The sequence below is a fragment of the Oncorhynchus nerka genome, linkage group LG27, assembly GCF_034236695.1.
Source record: "Oncorhynchus nerka isolate Pitt River linkage group LG27, Oner_Uvic_2.0, whole genome shotgun sequence".
Lineage (NCBI taxonomy): Eukaryota > Metazoa > Chordata > Actinopteri > Salmoniformes > Salmonidae > Oncorhynchus > Oncorhynchus nerka.
The window spans coordinates 20,967,065-20,978,103 of NC_088422.1; positions in this window are offsets into that span (position 1 = coordinate 20,967,065).

Sequence of the window (11,039 nt, forward strand, 5' to 3'; positions counted from 1 at the left end):
GACTGGGCCCCCAGCCTGGTTATTGGCTCCCATTCATCATCAGTGTCCTGACTGGGGGAGAAATTATCATATTGGAAGCGACATTACATTACAGTGAAAACCGGTGCAAAATAGAAAGCCTGAAATATGTATTTGATTTGAGAGACACAGAGGTGCACTTAGAAAATATATATAAATATGTACAAAAGCACGGAAGCATTGGGCAGTATTGCCCAGTGATACACTCACACATTTTTCAAACTAAGGTCAAAACAGCCTACTATGAAAAGATAAAGATTGCTAGTTATCTAAACCAAAACAAAAGTAATCCTTTGAGCCTGGACCTTTTAGTCCCAAATTGTACTATGTAGTGTACTAATTTTGACCAGGGCACATAGTATCATGGACAAAAGTAGTGCACTGTATAGGGGGAATAGAATGCAATTTGGGACTTGTTCTAAAAAAATACAAATACAAAAACAGGCAATGACACATGATCTACATGCAGAACAAATCAAAATCAAATGTACTTACAATAATCCAAAAGAGGATGCAGGGAGCCCTTTAAAAAAATGTAATCGCTACAAAAATGCAGCTGTCCAGTTGCCGCTATTATCCTCCATATGTTACGTGTCCGCTGCCCTATCTTCCAGAATCATAAATCAAATCAAAGTTTATTGGTCATGTGCACAGATTTGCAGATGTTATTGCAGGTGCAAAAAAAAAAACTACACAATATACACTACCGTTCAAAAGTTTGTGGTCACTTAGAAATGTCCTAGTTTTTGAAAGAAAAGCACTTTTTTTTTTTGTCCATCAAAATAACATCAAATTGATCAGAAATACAGTGTAGACCGTCATTTACAACATTAACAATTGTAGCTGGAAACGGCTGATTTTAATGATATCTCCTTAGGCGTACAGAGGCCCATTATCAGCAACCATCACTCCAGGCCTTCTAGGCAGAGTTGCAAAGAAAAAGACAAATCTCTGTCCAGTGTCTGTGTTCTTTTGCCCATCTTAATCTTTTATTTTTATTGGCCAGTCTGAGATATGGCTTTTTCTTTGAAACTCTTTTTCTTTACAGCATCCCAGAGTCGCCTCTTCACTGTTGACGTTGAGACTGGTGTTTTGCAGGTACTATTTAATGAAGTTGCCAGGTGAAGACTTGTGAGTCGTCTGTTTCTCAAACTAGACACTCTAATGTACTTGTCCTCTTGCTCAGTTGTGCAACGGGGCCTCCCACTCTTTCTATTCTGGTTAGAGCCAGTTTGCGCTCTTCCGTGAAGGGAGTAGGACACAGCGTTGTATGAGATCTTCAGTTTCTTGGCAATTTCTTGCATGGAATAGCCTTCATTTCTCAGAACAAGAATAGACTGACGAATTTCAGAAGGAAGTTCTTTGTTTCTGGCCATTTTGAGCCTGTAATCGAACCCACAAATGCTGATGCTCCAGATACTCAACTAGTCTAAAGAAGACCAGTTTTTTTGCTTCTTTAATCAGAGCAACAGTTTTCAGCTGTGCTAACATAATTGCAAAAGTTTTTTTGAATGATCAATTAGCCTTTTTAAAATGACACTTTGATTCGCTAACACAACGTGCCATTGGAACACAGGAGTAACGGTTGCTGATAATGGGCCTCTGTACGCCTGTCGATATTCCATTAAAAATCAGCCGTTTCCAGCTACAATAGTCATTTACAACATTAACAATGTCTACACTGTATTCCTGATCAATTTGATGTTGTTATTTTAATGGACAAAAAATTTGGTTCTCTTTCAAAAACAAAGATATTTCTAAGTGACCCCAAACTTTTGAACAGTAGTGTGTGTATGTACAGTTGAAGTCGGAAGTTTACATACACCTTAGCCAAATACATTTAAACTCAGTTTTTCACAATTCCTGACATTTAATCCAATTACAAATGACCTGTCTTAGGTCAGTTAGGATCACCACTTTATTTTAAGAATGTGAAATGTCAGAATAATAGTAGAGAATGAATTATTTCAGCTTTTATTTCTTTCATCACGTTCCCAGTGGGTCAGAAGTTTACATACACTCAATTAGTAAGTGGTAGCATTGCTCTTAAATTGTTTAACTTGGGTCAAATGTTTCGGGTAGCCTTCCACAAGCTTCCCACAATAAATTGGGTGAATTTTGGCCCATTCCTCCTGACAGCTGGTGTAACTGAGTCAGGTTTGTAGGCCTCCTTGTCACACATTTTTTTTTCAGTTCTGCCCACACATTTTCTATAGGATTGAGGTCAGGGCTTTGTGATGGCCACTCCAATACCTTGACTTTGTTGTCCTTAAGCCATTTTGCCACAACTTTGGATGTTTGCTTGGGGGTCATTGTCCATTTGGAAGATCCATTTGCGACCAAGCTTTAACTTCCTGACTGATGTCTTGAGATGTTGCTTCAATATATCCACATAATTTTCCTGCCTAATGATGCCATCTATTTTGTAAAGTGCACCCGTCCCTCCTGCAGCAAAGCACCCCCACAACATGATGCTGCCACCCCCGTGCTTCACGGTTGGGATGGTGTTCTTCGGCTTGAAAGCCTCCCCCTTTATTCTCCAAACGTAATGGCCTCATTATGGCCTAACCGTTCTATTTTTGTTTCATCAGACCAGAGGACATTTCTCCAAAAAGTACAATCTTTGTCCTCATGTGCAGTTGCAAACCGTAGTCTGGCTTTTGTATGGTGGTTTTGGAGCAGTGGCTTCTTCCTTGCTGAACAGCCTTTCAGGTTATGTCAATATAGGACATGTTTTACTGTGAATATAGATACTTTTGTACCTGTTTCCTCTAGCATCTTCACAAGGTCCTTTGCTGTTGTTCTGGGATTGATTTGCACTTTTCGCACCAAAGTACGTTCATCTCTAGGAGACAGAACGCGTCTCCTTCCTGAGCGGTGTGACGGCTGTTTGATACCATGGTGTTTATACTTGCGTACTATTGTTTGTACAGATGAACATGGTACGTTTCAGGCATTTGGAAATTGCTCCCAAGGATGAATCAGACTTCTGATGTCTACAATTGCTTTTCTGTGGTCTTGGCTGATTTCTTTTGATTTTCCCATGATGTCAAGCAAAGAGGCACTGAGTTTGAAGGTAGGCCTTGAAATACATCCACCTTCAATTGACTCAAATGATGTCAATTAGCCTATCAGAAGCTTCTAAAGCCATGACATCATTTTCTGGAATTTTCTAAGCTGTTTAAAGTCAGTCAACTTAGTGTATGTAAACTTCTGACCCATTGGAATTGTGATACAGTGAATTATAAGTGAAATAATCTTTCTGTAAACAATTGTTGGAAAAATTACTTTAGTCATGCACCAAGTAGCTGTCTTAACCAACTTGTCAAAACTATAGTTTGTTAACAAGAAATTTGTGGAGTGGTTGAAACACTTAGGTTGGAGTCATTAAAACTTGTTTATGTAAACTTCCGACTTCAACTGTATATACACTGCTCAAAAAAATAAAGGGAACACTTAAACAACACAATGTAACTCCAAGTCAATCACACTTCTGTGAAATCAAACTGTCCACTTAGGAAGCAACACTGATTGACAATACATTTGGATAAATACATGGATACATTTTGTGTTTTTTTTTTTTGTCGGCACATTCAACTATGTAAAGAAAAAAGTATTTAATAAAAATATTTCAGTCATTCAGATCTAGGATGTGTTACTTTAGTGTTCCCTTTTTTTTCCTATTTTTTTTTTGAGCAGTGTATATCAGAATGAGCAATGTCAGAGACCGGAGTATAAATATATTTATATAATGGTGTTTAAAGACTATGGAAAGTATATGAATAGAAAATGTGTTTACAGCAGTAGTTTTATATAGGATGGGCCATCACCAGAATACAGTATATACTGACTAAGTGGGGTGCCAGAACAACAACATCAGCCTCTCCCTCAACGTCAGCAAGACAAAGGAGCAGATCGTGGACTACAGGAAACGGGGGGCTGAGCCCGCATCATGGTCCACACACAGCAACACAGTGAAGTGGGCATGACAATGCCTCTTCCCCTTCAGGAGGCTGAAAAGATTTCGCATGGGGCCTCAGATCTTCAAAAAGTTCTACAGTTGCACCATTGAGAGCATCTTCATGGGCTGCATCGCTGCTTGGTATGGCAACGGCTTGTTATCCGCATGGCGCTGCAGAGGGTAGTGCGTATGGCACAGTACATCACTGGGGCTGACCTCTCTGCCATCCAGGACCTTCATAATGTTCCAGGTGGTGTCAGAGGAAGGCAGTCAAAATTGTTAAGACTCCAGCCACCCAAGTCATTGGGCACCGCCTCATGGGTTTCCCTGTCATGGCTGGCTGTGACAGCTTGGGATCGATCCCGAATCTGTAGTGACGCCTCAAGCACTGCAATGCAGTGCCTTAGACCGCTACGCTACACGGGAGGCCTAACTTGAAGCTTTTGACCCTCTCCACTGCGGCCCTGTCGATGTGGATGTGAGTGTGTTCTCTTTGCAGTCTCATGTTGTCCACGATCAGCTGCTTCAGGGAGAGGTTATTTTCCTGGCACTACTCTGCCTGGGCTCTCACCTCCTCCCTGAAGGCTGTCTCATCGTTGTTGGTAATCAAGCCTACCACTGTTGTGTTGTAGCCGTAGTCCATTACTTATTTTTGCCACTAGCCATATCGATACTATCTACACTAGCTAGCTATAAGAATACACTAGCTAGCTATCCAAATGTGTACAAAAGTGCGTACAAATATTTTTTGTGTCAACTGTGTCTGCTGCTCTGTGCGTGGGTTCGACGGCTAACTGCAAGAGGAAATAACAACTCTCATGCGGCTTTGAGCACTCCTCTTGCAAAGAGGGGAAAACTCCACCCCTGTGATGTGGATATGGTCTCAAAAGCTTATCTTATTTGCTACAACCCTGTAAAGTAGTGGTGCACGAGTCGACTGTTCACCTGAACCCGCCTGCAATTGCTAATAACCCATCCGACTATATTTGATCAGGTGAAAATCTGAGGCCCGCACCCGACCCGACCCTAATAGCCGATTTATGCTTGATCCAGCAATGTTGTCCGGAGGCAATGTGGTCCAGAGTCCCACATTCTTTGCAAAAATATATTTATTTTTTGCCAAATATATTTTTGGGGGGCTTGCATGTTATTTTGGCATTGATACGCGTCACATATCAGTTTGCAAAGAATGTAATTTTTTTATATGTCATTGAGTTAATAAAGCCGCATACACACATGGTCTCTTTGTTTTCTTGAGTAAGGCAGCTCCAAAATGCAGGTGTTTCAGCCTGCTTTCTGTGGTGCTTTCTGTGGTGGTGGGGGAACCAGCAAAAAATAGGAGCATTGCGCCGTGATTGGCTCAGTGTTCTGTCACTCATGGGGACACTACGTCATCGCCAAGTTTAAGTCCTTAGTAAGGGTAGACATCCAAAATTTGAGTCCTGCCATAGTTATATTACAAGTGCCCTTCCAAGAAGGCTCAAGGTCATTGGCCACAGATAAAATGACGTCAAATCACGTTATATCTAGTAGCTTTGCTTGGACTGATCATGTCAACATCTTACTTTCAAAGTCTTAGCTAGCCGTCATCATCATGAATCAAGTCGACAATCTACTGGCAAATCCTTTTCATCCTTGTCATATGAAGAGAAATAATGGAGAGAAATTATAGACAAAATGTATCAGTGCTCATTGGCCATTCGACATAAAGATTACACAACAAGTTGGAAATTGCAAATTCAACAGTTTGGAAGGAATCAGTGGCCAACTGCAAACATTGCAAAGCAAACAGTAGCCAGCTTTTACATTTCATTGTACCTTTATTTAATAACTAGGCAAGTCCGTTAAGAACAAATTCTTGTTTTCAATGACGGCCTAGGAACTGTGGGTTAACTGCCTTGTTCAGGGGCAGAACGACAGATTTTGACCTTGTCGGCTAGGGGATTCGATATTGCAACCTTCCGGTTACTAGTCCTATGTTCTAACCACTAGGCTACCTGCCGCTCCACAATGCAGTGGCTATGTGTTTTTATCCCGAGTTCCCACCATAAATCCAGAAAATGCCAGACTGATGACAAAATTTTCCCTCAAAGAACCGCCGTGCCACCTTCATGTTTAAGTGAGCACATCACAAGCCAAGGTGAGTCCAAAAATGTCTTGTATGCTGCTGCATACATGATGTAATATGCAAGGGAGATATCTATACTGTAGTTAAGTAAGTAATACTAAGTGTACGTTGTGTGTAAGCTGTTAGTAACCACAAAAATGTGTTCTATTTTCACCTCTTAATTTCACCTAACTGACTTGGTGGTGCTGCACATGTCATCATCTAATATTGTAAGAGGTTTCATTGTCTGCTTATATGTCCCCTTCATTTATCCTACGGTTCTGACTTGGTATACAGGGAAAATACTGTAAGAGCAGCCCATGTTCTGCATTCTGTTGCTGTACATTTCAAAAGTGCTGAACACATAGTTATATTGACTACGTCCGCTGTCGCTAGCTCAATAATATCTTAATCGAAATTACGGAATGTCTCTTATACGCTCATTGTTCCCTTATGCCATAGTTTGTACATCTCAATTGTCAGTGGAAACCACATTTGTTTAAGCAAGTCGGCCATATCAGCTATGTTTTTTTTAAAGGCAGTAAATGAGGCTAAATTAATTGTTTCGCTGCCAAACAAGGCTCCGCTGATACCCAGGTGTAGCGGTCGTAGGGATTCACTCCATTGTGCTGGAAAGAAAGCTCTGCTGTTGGGACAGCTTTATGTCGGCCCTAACAGTTTGTGGGCACCGCTTGTTGCCGTTATAGTGCAATTAATGTATTGTTTAGTGTTGTATAGTCTCTTTGCTGGCATGCATCTTTTTGTATTTGCCCCACCAAGATTTACGTGCTAAAATCGCCACTGTGAACAGCCAATGTATTGACCACGCAGAGCCTTTAAAAGCCTATTTATGCTTGATCTGGAAATGCCGTCTGGAGGTCCGTACAGAGGGTGTGACGCAATTGCGGAGCCTCCAGAGGCCAAATCAAGCTCCATACACGTCTCATTTATTAACCATGTGGAGGGCTCCGTATAGCTCCGCATCGACATGATTAGTGGACGGTAGGTAGGGGCGGTACATCCTGTATAAACAATCTCACTTACTTGACAACAAACATGGAGAACTTTGACAAAAGGATATCAGAACAAGTTCACAAATAAAAAAACATATTTATGGTACCTCGGGTAGGATTTGAAAGAGATAGGGGACTGTAATGCAGTTGATTGAGGACGCTGAAATGAACATATATATTGTGGTTGACATCCATACAAGCTTTATACTGAGATGTTTACCTCAACCTAGTGTGGAATACACATAGAGACAATAGCCTAAATGTAGGCACATTTTACTGGGGCATTTAGGAGATTTGGAATGGAGATGCAGGTTGGAAAACAGTACAGTCTTTTTACTTTATGCTATCTTAGCTGAGCTCCTATGTCAAGCACCGGGAAACAGACTCCAACATCTCAGAAAATGTAAGATCTTGTCTTTTCGTTTAGCTAGTTGCATGTAATGTAGCTGGATGGCTATAGCGTAGTAATATCTAACAATTTCACAACTACCTAATACACACATCTAAAGGAATATGTACAGTACATATACATTTATGGATGGCCGAGCGGCATAGGCAAGGTGCAATAGATAGTATAAAATACAGTTGAAGTCGGAAGTTTACAGACACTTAGGTTGGAGTCATTAAAACTTGTTTTTCAACCACTCCACAAATTTCTTGATAATAAACTATAGTTTTGGCAAGTCGGTTATGACATCTACTTTGTGCAGGACACAAGTCATTTTTCCAACAATTGTTTACCGACAGATAATTTCACATATAATTCACTGTATCACGATCCCAGTGCATCAGAAGTTTACATACACTAACTTGAAAGGCCTTTTAACAACACATTCCTTTGTCCCATGCCCTCCTGTACACTTCTCACATCTCGGAATCTCCCTCCTACACACTGCTGCAACATGACCATAAGCTTGGCATCTGAAACACCTTAGTGGGTGTTCGCATCACCTTCGCGTGGTGCGAAGAAACATGGAAAATAATCACAAGTCCACTTCGCACTACCCTCACCGATTTATTAGTACCCAACTTATTTTCTACCCAGCCTGAGACTATATGTGGATCAGCCAATAAACAGGGTCTATTTTCTCAAAAAATGTCACTCCCACTGGGCCCGAATTATCCTTTGCTCAGGTCTTCACCACACATCCCACCACAGGTAATTCATCCTCACTCTCATGAGGTTCAAATTCTGAGCCATCAGTGACAGCAGAATATGGTTTGTACTTGGCACTATTCTTCCTCAACACACATCTTCCCACTGCACTCGGCTCTTCTCCTTCTTCCTCGCTGTCCATTACCACGTCTATCCGTGCAGAGCATGCACTGATGGCGTCTCTCCAAAACCCAACTTCTGTTCCTTATCCCAATTTACCAGTCTGGCTATCTCTGGCCTCTCCATGCGTCTCTTCTATCGTTGTAACTTTCTCCCTCTGGGCTACATGTCTCAGGGACATGGGGATAGAGTCCTCTATCTAGCTGTCATCTTTTTCAGCCTCAGAAGGAGGTTGTGGGTGGGCAGGCACTGGCCTTATATGGAAGATCCCCATCTTTTAAACAGTCGCGTATGCATCTTACTGTGTGAAAATGTATTAATATCTTAATGTCTTGTAAATATTATGCTAATTAGTGCCAGAAATCACTGGTGGTTAGGAAAATGGACTAGTGGTTAGATTGCGATCTTTGTACACACCCACAAGCATGCTCTCACATGAACCCAGAACCCAGTTGTTGTACTTTCATTGCATTAGTGACGTGTGTGTACTTTGTGTTTCCAAATCTTGACCCCAGACCTTTGCCCCTCTCCCCCGGCTGGCAGGTCCTCAGCCAGAGCCCTGTGGAGGTTGGTGCTCGCTGTCTGACAGCCCATCACTGTGCCAAGGTGGCAGCGTTTTCATAACCCCCACACCCTTATTTCTGCAGGAGATGCTGTCTGATTGGGAGCAGTGTGTGAATAGCCCTGTCACACTCGATAAGCCAGCAGGGCAACCTGTGATGGGGACATATGGCATGTTTGACAGGGAGAGAGGGTGCGAATGGCACTGAATGATAAAATTGTGTTTTTCCCCCTTCAGCAATGTCATGATTTCAGGCAAGCGTGTGGACCATCGCTCGGTCAAGCGGCAGACTTACTCCGGCCTCCTCATGACATCTCCTTCAAGGTCCTGGGGTTTCTCAGCCTGCCTCGTGCCTGGCCAATTCTGACACTCCAGGCCCACACTGCCGCGCTGCAGAGCTATGGTGCGGCTCGCCACCACTCGGTTAGCCTGTCAATGTGGGGAACATAATTGGATATCAGTTTAGTTTAGTAATGCAGAGTGGGAAATTCATCTTAAGAGCCTGTTCGTTTCGGTTTCCTCGTGAAGCTCTCTCTGTCAGACTGCAGCACATCAGCTCCCCTCCTCTGAGCCAGTCACACTTCACAGGCAGTCTCTTCAGACATCCTATGGCTGCGGGCTTGAACCCAGCAGGACCCTGACATATTTTAAAGGAGAGAAGTAGAGCAGGCGAGAGCGAGACAGAAGGAGAGAGAGAGAGGCTGGGATTCCAGTGGTCGAGGGAGGGATGTTATGGAGTTTAGCTGCGTGCACCTCATCCACACTGTCACCCGGGTCTTCCAGTGCTGCAGCCCCAACTGCTGTCCTGTCATGTGTCACATAAGTCTGTGTTTGTAGCCCTGTGACAGACAGCGCAGGTGCACACTCAGGCTTCAGCGCACCGTCGGTCGCCTCCAATCCCCAGTGGCTCACCGTCAAGAGACAGCACAGCTCCTTCGCTCCCCTACCCGCCCTCTCCGCCCTCCCAGGGGAACCCTGAGGAGACCTGAGGTGGGTGACAATGAGGGGGCACACTTGGGAGCACTACAGTCGATGCCATTTTAAAACATGCTGGAAAGTCTACCCTGATCACTGCAGCAAAGCTATATAGACCTGCACAATATACTAATAAACTATGGGTTTTGACCACTTTAGAAAGTAACTGTAACTGTTTTCTGTCTTGGTGAGGGAGAAGGTATCCCTTTCCTGCAGTTAATGGCAGGGCCTATATTCACAAAGGGGCTCCGAGTAAGAGTGCTGATTTAGGATTAGGTAAATATCTTTTTTTATTTAAGTAATTGAGAAGATTCTCATCCAGAGTGCATACATTTTCTTCGTTTTTTTCTTACTAGTCCCCCAGTGGAATCGAACCCAAATCCCTGGCTTTGCAAGCGCCGTGCTCTACCAACTGAGCTACATGGGACAATACATATCCTCTTATTCATTAAGATCTAAAGGGAAATCTGATCCTATATCAGCGCTCCTCTACTCTGAGACGGTCATGTCTAAATGGGATCCAGCTTTTGTCAAATATACGTCACACTTATTTTATTTCTTTAGTATTTTAGCCAACCCTTTTCCTAACCTTAACCTAATTCTCCTAACCTGCCACATTTATTCTCCTAACCTGCTGCGTAAGTTCTCCTAAACCTGCTACGACAAATCTATTCTGACAAAAGCTGGACAAGGGGTCTAGCCATGACCCTCTGAAACCTTTTGTCAAAATGGACCCAGATCTATAATTATTATCAAATTGGTCATCCTATACCTTTTTAATAATATGCTTAGTGTATAATGTCCTTACACCAGGGGCCTCCTAGTCCCAATGCTCTCTGTGACTGCAGCTGCCCCATTGGCACTCCATTGTGATCATAACACCAGAGGCACCTATGACCCTTATTGACACATTGCTCCCTCTTCCGTCCACTAGTATACATCCAGTCAATAATGCTTTGACTGACAGGCTCTCTTGTCAAGCGAGCTGTCTGATGAATCCCAAAGCAGACTATGGGTGTTTCCCAAATGAAACCCTAGTTCCTATATAGTGCACTACGTAGGGAATGGGGTGCCATGTGAGATGCAGACTATAGGTTTTACAGGAGGTAATGACCTCTGTGATGTGA